Below are 12,763 nucleotides of genomic sequence, written 5' to 3'. Positions count from 1 at the left end.
AAGATCAACAAAGGCTTTGTGGTTGTTGTGTGTTGAGTTTATTCCGACTCATACTAAACCTGTATGACAGACTAGAACTGCTCCATAGGGTTTCCTAGACTGTAATCTTTACAGAAGCAGATCAACAGTTCTTTTCTCCTGTGGAGCAGCTAGTGGGTTAAAATGTGGACCTTTCTTTTCAGTTAGCAGCAGAAGACTTTAACCTTTACACCACCAGGGCTCCTTTGGATTCCCTTAGTAAGAAATATTTAAGAGTCAATGCATTTAATTATTGTATAGCATCCTAGTAAGTCATTTCCTTTTCTATAAAAGATTGGCTGTTATTATTTATAATTAGGTTATAAGAGACATGTAAATATATAGATAAAGATATGTAAATATATTTGCACCTGAATTTCTCCTTAACATTGATATTCAAAAGTATTGCTAATTTAAAGAGAAACAGATAATAACCTACTAGATGGTATTCTCTTACTGTCTTCCACAGAAATGTTTGCCATTACCCAGTTTATTCGTTTATCATTTTTAAAAAAGTAGAAGTCAGTGAGATTTTGAAGAGCGTAAATTTAATACTGATTTGGCATTTACCATGTGGGTTAACTTGAGTTTTTGCTATTAGATCTTAATGAGATTTCAAATTTTGCAAACAGGATGAGAGTGTCAGAGGCTGATAATTTATAGTTAACTTGCTTTGCCTTTATCCATTAGAAGAAAGGAAGTGAAATTTAGAAAGGAAATTAAGAAACTTTTTGTTTCTAGAGAAAAGGGAAAATCTGTTTTGAAGATTAAAAGACTTTTTTTAGGAGTACAAAAGGCATCATAATCTATGTTTAAAATTTTTTTGAAAATGTGTAATGAATCCTTGACAACCTTTCAGATAAGTAGTATTTAGTATGCTATGGAAATTTTTAAATAAATGTGTTTTTGGCAGCCTAGCCTTGATTTTTAACCTCCAATAAAATCAGAAAAGCCCCTTAAGTAGGAAATGAATAGAGAGTACCCTTATATTTGTTTTCTATATAGCTGTGAAGTTAAGAGAGTTATAACTCAATTTAAACATGAATTGTCAAATGTGATTGCAGTATTTATACACAAAAACTTAAAAATCAAGCCCATTGCAGTTGTGTAGATTCTGACTCAGTGGAGACCCCAGGAAAGATTCCCTGGCCCTGAGCTATCTTCAGGATTTTTGGTATGTTCAGGTCCGTTATTGTGGTCACTGTGTATTCTGGGTGTTTTCCAACCTACTGGGCTCATCTTCCAGCTACATATGAAACAGTATTCTGTTATGATTTATACAGTTTTCATTGGCTAATTTTCAGACACAAATTGCCAGACCTTTCTTCCTAGTCTGTCTTTGTCTAGAAGCTCTGCTGAAACTCATTCACTATGGGTGATCCTGTTGGCATTTGAATAATGGTGGTATAGCTTCTAGCATCATAGTAACACACAAGTTACCACAGTACGGCAAACTGACAGATGGTGGTCGACAATTTACATAGTGAAATAAAAATGTGAATAATGAAGAGGGTACCTTTGTTATATCAATATCTACATTCATATATTGATATATAAATAGCTGATAGATAGATACATAGATAGATATGGTGGGTATGTGCATAATTGGTAATTGGTACTCTATTGTCCTATTTCTTAAGTTTAAATATAATTTAGAGTAACTGTATATAAGTTATCATTTAGAGGAGATTAAATTACATGTTTTTAAAAACTTTGATATTATATCCTTACAGCACTGTTTATTTAAAAAAAAAGAAAGAAAGAAAGAAAAGAAACAGATGGGTACCATTTTTACTTGCCGTAGTTTTTTTTCTCCAGGAATGTAAACTGGCTAAGCAGGTCAATCGTCTGTATTGATTTAGCTCTGTGGGTTATTTTGTAACAGCTAAGTATGGGGAGATAAACTTGCAAGTTCCCTAAGGAAATGATACACGGCTGTAGAATAAATGTAGTCAGCTCTCTTTAAATTTATGAAGTTTTAAGCCTTATCTTTGGTACCCACAACTTTCATTTTACAATATTGTCTTAGCACTTTATCACTTACACCACACACTATCATAAAAGTACAAAAAACATGTTGTTTCAACTTCATCAATAAGCCTGAAGTAAATTTAGGGAAAAAAAAAAAATTCATCTCTTGCTCTCTGGGCTCTGTTCGCAGGCTGAAATACAGATCACACCTTCTGTTAATTCAATGCTGTAAGATTTATCTCTCTGGATTTAGTACTTTAGTTCTCTATGTCGCAACAGCTATTGATGCATATGAGTTGTATATATAAGATGCAAATGCTCATCGACCTAGGAATATTAAAACAAGAGAAAGGCCATATTTAGCATTCAAATTCTATGCAATTATGTTTATTTTACCTCTTTTTTCAAATTCCCAAAAGCTAATATGACGTTACTGAAAATTTTATAGATTTGTTGAATCAACAGATATTTTTGAAGTGTTTCCTCTTCATGAGGTGCTGTGATAGACTCTGTTGTTAGAAAGATGCCTAAGAAATAATACATGCCCTTTGTAACTAACAACTGGAATATAGTTTTATTGATTCCAATAATTTTAGTAGAGAATATAAGGGAATGAGTACATAAGTGCGCCTGGGCTAGTGAGAACGAGAACACAGGGACGTAAAGGAAAGATTCACCAAGGAGGCAACGTTGAAACTGCCTCTTGCATGGAAATTGGCCGGATGGGCAAAGTAGAATAGTTTAGGGGCATGGGGCAGTCAGTGTATAGAGAGAAAATCACTCACGAAATACAACATAAGGATAAGAAACAGAATGATATGTTTAAAAATTGTCAGTAGTTAAAGTATATTCCAAGTGCACATTGCAAAGGAAGAGATGGGGCTGGAGAGAAACCTATTATCAGTAAGCAGGTCCGTCCTTAATATTTGTGTCCCAAAGGGGATAAATACTTTAAATGAAAGCTTACATGACATATGTTAAAATTTTGTTGTTGTTGTTAGATGCCGTCGAGTCAATTCTGACGCATAGCAACCCTACGTACAACAGAACGAGACACTGCCTGATTCTGCGCCATTGTCACAATCATTGTTATGCTTGAGCCCATTGTTGCAGCCACTGTGTCAATCCATCTCACTGAGAGTCTTCCTCTTTCTCACTGACCTACTTTACCAAGCATGATGTCCTTCTCCAGGGACTGATCCCTCCTGATAACATGTCTAATGTATGAGACGTAGTCTCACCATCCTTATTTCCAGGGAGCATTCTAGTTATACCTCTTCCAAGTCAGATTTATTTCTTTTGGCAGTCCATGGTATATTCAATATTCTTCACCAACACCACAATTCAAAGACGTCAGTTTTTCTTCCATCTTCTTTATTCATCGTCCAGCTTTCACATGGATATGAGGTGATTGAAAACACCATGACTTGGGTCAGGTGCACCTTAGTTTTCAAGTTAAAAATCAAGCTAAAAGAAAAAAAAAAAAAGCTTAAATAACTTCCATCCTTTTACTGAGGAGTCCCTGAATGGTGCAAAAAGTTAATGCATTCAGCTGCTAACTGAAAGTTGGGAGGTTATAGTTCACCCAGAGGTGCCTCAGAAGAAAGGCCTAGTGATCTACTTCCAAAAAATCAGCTACTGAAAATCTTATGGAGCACAGTTCTACTCTGACATACACGAAATCACCATGAGTCAGCGTTGACTTGACAGCAGCTTTTTTTTTTTTTTTTAATCCTTTACTGTGAGTTATAACAATGGGCTCCAACATAGCAACAATTCTGAGGATGGTACAGGACCGACCAGGCAACATTTCGTTCTGTTATACCAAAGGTCGCTATGAGTCAGAGCCAACTGGACAGCACCTAACAACAACTGTGACTCATATACCTCATAATGACCCGGAAGGCTGATTCTTAGCTTAAAATTGTAGGATTTCTTGAAAATCCATTCTAAAATGTGATAGTAGGAGAAAGATGTCTTCTGCTCCCTAGGCTGCAGGCTGCCACTCTTCTTTTCCCACCTGTCTCCATCCCATCCCAGGAAAGCGTCGCACAAACAAATATGCAAACCACAGCTCACATATCCAAGCTGTATCCACACCGTCTCTCCAAACAACTAAACTTTGGCCACTCATAGGGTCTATGAGTACACACATGGGGAGTTACAGAGTCCCAGCTCCCCAGAGCATGGTCTGAATCAGATGGTATCTTCTAAAAGTACAGAAACATGGGCAGGGCTGCTCCTTGCCTGGGTCTAAGAATGGTACAAACTCACAGGGTCTTATAACCTATATAACATATATATAAGAGTTCAGACATTTTTCTACAGTCTAAAGAGAGCCATTAAAGGCTTTTCAGTAGTGGATGAATTAGATAGCAGTTTTGTTGTTCACATAACTATAAAGTAGTGAATGGCATAGGGAGGAACCATTTTTTCAAGGTTAAGTTATGCTACATACGTATTGTTGCCTTCTTTGGAAGGCCTCATTTATTAAGGCGCTGCATGATAGATATAATTAGAATTGTCAAAATGCATAATTAAAGTACACATTACTATTTATCAAGTGTATGCTCTATGTATTTAAAAACCGCTCACTAACCATGCCAAGCTATGGATTTAATCCTGCTAATGTTCACTCCAATCAATGAGGGTAATAGACTTCCTTCAGGAGAGATGTGTAAGTGTCCAGAGTGAGTCTCACACAGCTACTGGGAAGGGTCAGGAGGAAAGAAAGAGACAGAGTTTAAAAGCTACAGACCTGGGAATGGAATCTAGCTATTACGATTTTCAAATAGCTTAATTCTGTTGTTCTGTATTCATTCTTTTACCTATGCAGACTGAGACTATCCACAAATCTTCTAGTAGTCCTTTTCTTAAAAATTGTTCCCCCACACAATGACTCATACAATATATAAATATAAGAATGGTGTTGAAATATTGTAGAATTTAGATCTCAAAGAAGAAAATGCCAAACCCACTACAGCGGGTGTTGTTGTGTACTTCCGAGATCCCCATCCTCTTAGGAACAGAAGCACTCATTTCCCCAGATGGTGGCTGAGTCCTTCTCTGGGCATGGCTCTTGGCTAAAAAGAGCTACCTCTGCAGGGTTACACCCATTCCCAGAAAGAGTCAGCGTACAGTTTGCCAGTTCATGCTCCTTGTAAGGGGTCAGCCTCTTTATCTCAAGGCAAGACAACCAAGCAGATGCTTCTGGGCTCTAGAATTGATGCACAGCTCACCTTCTTCCTCCTTCTGCCAAATCTTGTTTCCATCGTTCTCCCACAGGTGTTGATCCTGAGAAGACTCCCCATTAAACTCCGTGCACATGAATTTCCATTTCAAGACTTTTTTTTTTTTTTTCCTGGAGAAAAGTGTTAGAAACATATGCTAAAGTCATCATCATCTCTGAAAACTGTGTCTCAAGGGACAGGAAAAAAAATTACATTTGAAGGAGTACATGTGAAAGACCAATACGCCATCTTTTCCTTAACATTGTCATTCTAGCAATGAATTATTTGAGCCTTGCAAGGGTAAATTTAAAAATTTAGACTTCCTCCAAATGCCAAAAGGAAAAGAGACCTTTCTCTTCTCACTTTATTAGAACAGTTCCATGAGAAAGCTCATGTTTATAAATCTTTCATCTGCTCTTTGATATGCATATAAATCTTTTTAAAGGGTAAATAAATCTCTTGCCAGTGTTGCAACCCAGGAATGTTTTTTTCTAAACGGGCTGGGAGCCATCTCTTTGAAACCTGTCATCAGAAGTTTAACCTACCTCCAAGCTATAACCACTTCCTTGTCATAGAGATAGAAATATTATTATTTCTTCACACAAAGACAAATAGCTAGCATGGATGGCTACCCCAATTACCCGGTGAATTTGGGATAAATTGTGGAAGAATGAGAAGTCCCTGGGTGGTGCAAATGGTTTGCTTTTGGTTATTAACCTAAAGGTTGCTGATTCAAACCCACCCAGCGTTGCTGCAAAAGAAAGTTCTGGCAATATGCTTCTGTAAAGACTACAGCCAAAAAAAAAAAAAACTCTATGGAGCAATTCTACTTGGTAACGCATGGGATTGCTGTAAGTCAGAATGAACTCAACGGCACCAGGTCAGTTGGTCATTATAACGATTATAAGAAGGAAGTTTATATTACAGCAATGCTATTTAAGCATATATATGACAGAAAGAAACCACCAGCAAAGTTAACGTGTTAAGTAGTAATATTTATATTTGTATTTGGAGAGTAAAAATTTCAGTGAAGTACATTAGAAACACATACAGACTGCTCAACTCTGAGGCTTGGCAATTACAGTGAGTTAGGAAAGGAGAGAAAAACAGTAACATAGCTCATTCGCATAAAAACCAAAAAACCAAACCCATTGCCGTTGAGTTGATTCCAACTCATAGCGACCCTATAGGCCAGAGTACATCTGCCCCATAGGGTTTCCAAGGAGCAGCTGGTAGATTTAAACTACTAACATTTTGGTTAGCAGCTGAGCTCGTAACCACTGTGCCACCAGAGCTCCCTGATTCATATAGATAGGTGAAATTGGGCTGAGGAAGTTTCAGTGCTTGAAGAGAAGTTTTAAGAGTTTTAGCAGGACACACACAAGGCTCTTTCCCTTTGATATAAATAACATTTTCTACTTAAGAGTTCATAGACTTAAATGTGATGAATGGAGAAAGAAAAAAGAATCTTGCTGGTGAAGTTATGAATGATGTGATAAACTTTGAATAATATAATTTGGAAGTGATGGAAGAACAAAGCTCATATTGACACTTACTCTGCTCTTTCTCTAAAAAAACTACTTAGATTTTTGGTTTTCTCGTAGAAATTAGGAGTGCTGGTGGGGCAGTGGTTAAGCACTCAGCTGCTAACTGAAAGGTCTGTGATTCAAACCCACCAGCTGCTCTGCATGAGAAAGATGTGGCTGTCTGCTTCCGCAAATATTTGCAGAGCTTGGAAACCCTATGTGGCAGTTCTAGTCTGCCCTGTAGGACCGCTACGAGTCGGAATTGACTTTATGACAATGGGTTGGGTAGAAAATTATGTTCTGAGAAAATGTAGTCACTATAAATGTGAATAGCTATTATTACTTTTTTAATAGAATTGTACTGAATGTGCAAATCCCTATCATTCAGCCCACTATTTGTGAACAGCCTGAAAATGCAGATAATGAATTAAAGCAGTTCCAGGTTTTTATTTTGCAATTTAGCTAGGCAGTCAGAAAGCAAAAACTTTTTTTTTTTTTTTTCCTACTTCATTTCCATTTCAGGCCCTGAAAGGAATGCACCAAATTGTCTTTCTTTTGCAGGATACCCTAGGAGATCAAAGCTACAAATCCTGTCTACCTCAAGAGAGTGATAATGTTTCACAGCTGAATAGTCAAGGTGGATTTATTACAGGGAAGCTCAATTTTTTACTTTTTCTGCTTTTGTAGATTCAGTGCCTGTTGGATTGAGCTTCACAAAGAGGGAGTCATTTTCTTTGTATTTTTATTTGACCTGAAGATGAAAGTTTAATGACCTCTATTTCTTGTATGCCTGTAGGATAGCCGATTATTTCCTCATAAATACCAGCAACATCCACAAAGCCACTATTTTGTGTTGTCTTCATGGCTTCCAGAAATCTGTTCAGCTATTTCAAATTAATTGAATGTAAAACCTGGATTCCCACTTTCACATCCTGGCCCACATTGTTTCCCACATTTGGAATGCTTTTCCCCTACCTAAATCTATATAAATTTTATTTATGTTCTGGGCTTTATTAAAGCTCTATGTTCCCCAAAAAAACCTTTTAAGACCATCCAAATTTGAAATGCTATCTCTTTCCTTTTTATAGTATTGATTGTCTATGAGATTTATCTAACATTTATAACTTGCTACCTGGACAAAGTTACAACTGGCCATTATATGTGCAAGTAGACATGTTGGATTCTCCCACTGAGATAATCAACCCTTCCAAGACAAAACCATGCCTACCCTTTGTGTGCATGCCACAGGGAAGGAGCGCTTTATCTTCTAAGCTCCAGAACCCAGAGCAATATTTACCGTGCAGCTGATGATGCTTAAACTGCAGGGTCACTCACTTACAAAGACCACTTCTGAAGCTCTGAGTGTTTTCCCCATGAAAGAAGAGGGAGAAGCAGGAGCCCCCATCATGGGCTGGAATTTAGAATCCAGCCTGGAGTCACTTTCTTTGTTTTGGTGGAGATCACGGGGCTGCAGGTGATGACAATGGTCGGCATCACTGCCTGCGTGCATATCCCTCCCCACATAGCAACATGACCTCGGTGACCTAATCGTGCGTCTGCACCCCATTTTTGTACCCAGGATGGGTTGAGTGAGTCACTTCTCCACTTCCTGCTTGGGGAGCACTAAAACACTAAGATCCAGTCTTCATGGACACTTTGACCACTAAGAAGTATGTGATGGGGGTGGGCATGGGAGAATACTGAGGAACTGGCTGAGCTGAATGGCATGGGCCAAGTGAGAAGAAAAAGTTGGAGTTCCCTGGAAGCTTCCCCAGGAAAGAAACGTTGCCTGAGCTAAAAATTGCAGAGGATGTTGTAGACATGGCATTACCATTAAAAGGATGTGAAGTTGGAAGTAGGTCTTCTAAACTGTGATAAAGAATATACATATGTAGATATATATATATATATATTTATATATGTATATATATCAACTATGCTGGATAAAAGATGAATTTTTCTTCCTATTCTCTCTATAGAAAATTACAAATTGTTGATCTTATGCAGGGACAATCAAGGAATAAGAAGTAAAAAAAAATCTAAGAATAAAAATATTACACAGGTATGTCTGGCAGAAAATTAATAATATAGTAATGATAATATTTTATGAAAAGATTTGTTAGGTTTTTTGGTACTTGTCAACTATTAAAAATATGTAGTGTGCTATGATTTGTTTTCCAATTATTTAAGATCTGAGTCCCACAAAATCTGAATGTACTCTGCCAGAAACTCAGGCTGCTTCTAACCCTCCGCCTTGGTGTTCTGAATGTCCCTCATACTCTATATGAACTCATCAGTTTTTCCAGCCTCTAGACTTTTCCCTATTCTGTTTTATCTCACTGAAAGGCTCCACCATCACCCTCTTGACCCTCAGGACCCAGACCAGAGGCAAACTCCTCCAGGGAGAATTCTCTGACCACCCCACTCCCAGGGTAAGTTACTTCACTCTCTGGTGAAGTAGCTCTTGATACCTTGCTGTAACAGAGCACTCATTACCCTGTGCCCTGAATCCAACACTTCAGCTTCTGTTTGTCCACCGCCTCTCTAAACTGTTCGTTTTTTTTTTTGTTTTTTTTTTTTGGGTACAGTCTATTCAGTCTTATCTGTTTTGTATGTCATTTTTTAGCTCAAGGCCTGGCTCACAGTTGGTACTAATAGAATAAATACTAAATGGATGAGTAAAAACTTTCTTAGAGTTCCCACAAAATCTAATTCTTTATCTCATTGATTTATTAATACATTTATTCAATAAACAAACTCCAAGCATCTACAAGGTGCCAAACACTCTGCTAGTTAGTGGGCGGTAACATTGAAGATCTGCTTTCAAGTTTAGGAGAAAGAAACATAAATCAGTAATTACGAAGAGGGTTGATCTTGCTTGGGCAGAGGAAAGCATAAAAGACTTCAAGCACATCAGAGGAGCATCGAGGACAATCTGGGATAGTCAGATAAAGCTTCCTTGAGAAATAAGGCCAACACTGAGTTTGAAGAATAAATAGGGATTAAATCAGGTGAAGGCACTATAAGGAACAAGAGAGATCTTCCAGGAAGAAGGAGCAGCATGTGCAAAGACACTGAGGTGTGATAGCCAGAGAAAGAGATAAGTACAGGGATTAAAGAACTTTTGTTCCTCCACTAATTGTTTTGAGCATTTACTGGATACTCAACATGCTCTAGCACTGTTCTATGAACTTCATGTGTATCAGCACATTTAATTTTCAAAACCATGTGTGGTAGGTGTTGTTATTATACCCATCTATACCTGAGGCATAGAGTATAGAGAGATTTAAAAACTTGTCTAAGGTTAGATAGCTTGTAACCAGCAGAGCTGAATAAAATCCAGGTATTCCATTAAGTCCATTCTCGTAATTACTTCACTGTCAAACAAAATGCTGGTGAGCAACTTTTGTTTGCCAGGCACATCTAGTAAAGAGGATAAGAAGATGAATCAGATATTACCCCTGCCCTCAAGGAGCCCTTAGTAGAGCAGGGAAAACTGATATTTAAAAGCCATTAGTAATACAGTTAGACACTTTGTACAAAGATTTTTGTTATTTTGTGTAGTTCAATTTTTTTATCATGAATCACTCAAAGCAATTAAAATATTTACTATGAGAACAACATAGCAATAATGCAAATTAAAATAATGAAAAAGGGGAAAAAAGATAAAAGAAGTCTACAAACCCTCTTTAGACAAATCATGTTTCTTATTTTCCCATGATTTTCTTCTAGACCTTCTCAAATGCTTAGATATAATTTTATAATTTACTTTTTTTCCACTTACTTACCTAATATGTCCTCCAGGGTGTATACAATAATATCCTTACTTACTCTCTCATTTTAGGATGTTTAGATTGAATATTTTCTACTATTAGAAATAATCCTATAAGGAACATTTCAATGTACATATTTGTCTCTTATTGGACATAAATATGTATCTCTTTTATTTCCCGTGAAACTAATGCTCCTATGAAAATTTCTCTTGTAGTAACACCAAGCTTTCTCACAAACTGAGAGTGTTTTGTTGTTTGTTTGTTTTGTTTTTAGTTGTGATGCTTCTTTAATCTCTTTTGGTCTGGATTAGATCTTGTTTGTTTTCATAGCTTTATTGGTATGTAAATTAACACCATGAAGTTCACATATTTTAAGTGTGCAGTTCAGCGGTTTTTAGTATATTTACAGAGCTGTTCTTTTATGTTAACTAGAGTTTCTAGTATTAAAAAAATTTCATCTTAAAGACTCTTGGATACTGGGTTCCCTAGAGAAGCAAAACCAGTAAAGTGTATAGAGAAAGAGAGAGAGCTTTATATCAAGGAAACGGTTCATGTGGTTTTTAGTGGTTGTAGCATCCCAAGTCTGTGGGTCAGGAAAGAGGATTCTCCTGATTCACATAGCCAAAGGACCTGGCGAATCCAAGATCCACAGGCTGGAGAGCAGGGTTATTGCAGGCTGTGAAGATCAGTGAATCTCAAGATTGGCAGGCAACACTGTGGGTAAGCTGCCAGCTCAAGTCCCAAGAAAGGGAGGTCAGAAGAACAGGAGCCAGCTGCAGGATCTAGAACAAGCAAAAGCCCCAGTAAGGTGAGCAGAAAGAAGCTAGCAGTGGAGGGCAGACAGATGGAAGCTGAGGGGGGCAGTGAGCTGCCACAGGTCCCACCCCCACTGGTACCACAACAGATCCCATCATGGGGTGATCACGTATCAAATTTCAACAAGGAAGTTATCACAACATTATACAACTGCCCAAACACTGAGAATCCTGGACCTGCCAAGGTGACACACAATCTTAACCATCACAGATACCAGAATGATAAATTATAACATTCACTCTACTCTGACCATGTGACAACATGGAAGGTATTTCTTCTGTTCTTTTAACAGGTGTTTGATTGTATTGATGGCCATATCCCCTCTCGTCAGAATTTTAGGTTCCTAACTTACCATCACATTTGTCAGATTGCATCATCTCATTCTTACCTTTTGTGTCTTTCATTGTTATTAAGGCCAACTATAGCATAGCAATGGGCACTCTTATTTTTAAAAGGTGCTTGAACTCAAGAGAGGATGGCTGGTTTACAAACAGCTCTTCAGTTGTATGGTACAACGAATCAGGTCAGGTTTTGTGAATTTTCTATTAGACACGTTCTTTGAGCCTTACAACAATTGCCTCCTTGTTGTGTCTTATTCAGCAGTAGCTGTTCAAGGATATAGACCAAGCATCTTGCCAAGGAACCATAGCTTTCAATTTTTAGACTTGCATTCCTTATAGTTTGCTGTGAGGCTTGTTCTTAGCTGATGAAATTAGAAACACCAAACCTTTAAGTTCCCTTGCCTACAGTTACTCTGTTGGATTACTCCAAGATGCAGAAGAAGAGTTACAACACTGTCAGAAATTGGCTTGTCATGACAGCACATTTCGTAAACTACCATAACAGCACCATCAGTTTTTTGAAATACTTTCGAGTTTGTATATGACCTATGTTTTCCAGAAGGTGATTCTTTCCTTGAGAGAATATTTTCTTTCTTTGCACAGGAAAAAAACCCCACAGTTTCTAATAAACATACCATATGCTGCAATGCAATTTTTGGCAAAAGTTATCCCTTCCTTTAATTTCCACTGGTTCTATCTTAACCTGACACAATTTACAGCTCTCTGGGTCATTACATTAGTCTTATAACTCCTTGAATTCAACATCTTTGTCCAAAATCAAGCATGCTGTTGCCAAATTAAAATTTCTAAAATACAATCGTTATTACTTTTATTTTTTTTCTGGCTCAAAAATCTTCACTGGCCTCCCATTTCCTTTAGGATAAAAGTAAAATACTTTAGGCAATATGTAATGGGGGAGTAAATTGTAGAGAACTGAGCATAAATCCCTACTATGTTATTGAGTTAATTTTGTAATTTTAAGATTAGTGTGTCTCTGAACATCAGTTTTGTCTTCAACAAATTGGTTATCCTTTCAAAAGTGCTGAGGAAGTTAATTAATCTAATGTGTGCCCCGTTCCTGGGATACA

The sequence above is a fragment of the Trichechus manatus genome, unplaced genomic scaffold, assembly GCF_000243295.1.
Source record: "Trichechus manatus latirostris isolate Lorelei unplaced genomic scaffold, TriManLat1.0 scaffold00006, whole genome shotgun sequence".
Classification (NCBI taxonomy): Eukaryota; Metazoa; Chordata; class Mammalia; order Sirenia; family Trichechidae; genus Trichechus; species Trichechus manatus.
This window is presented reverse-complemented; position numbering follows the sequence as displayed.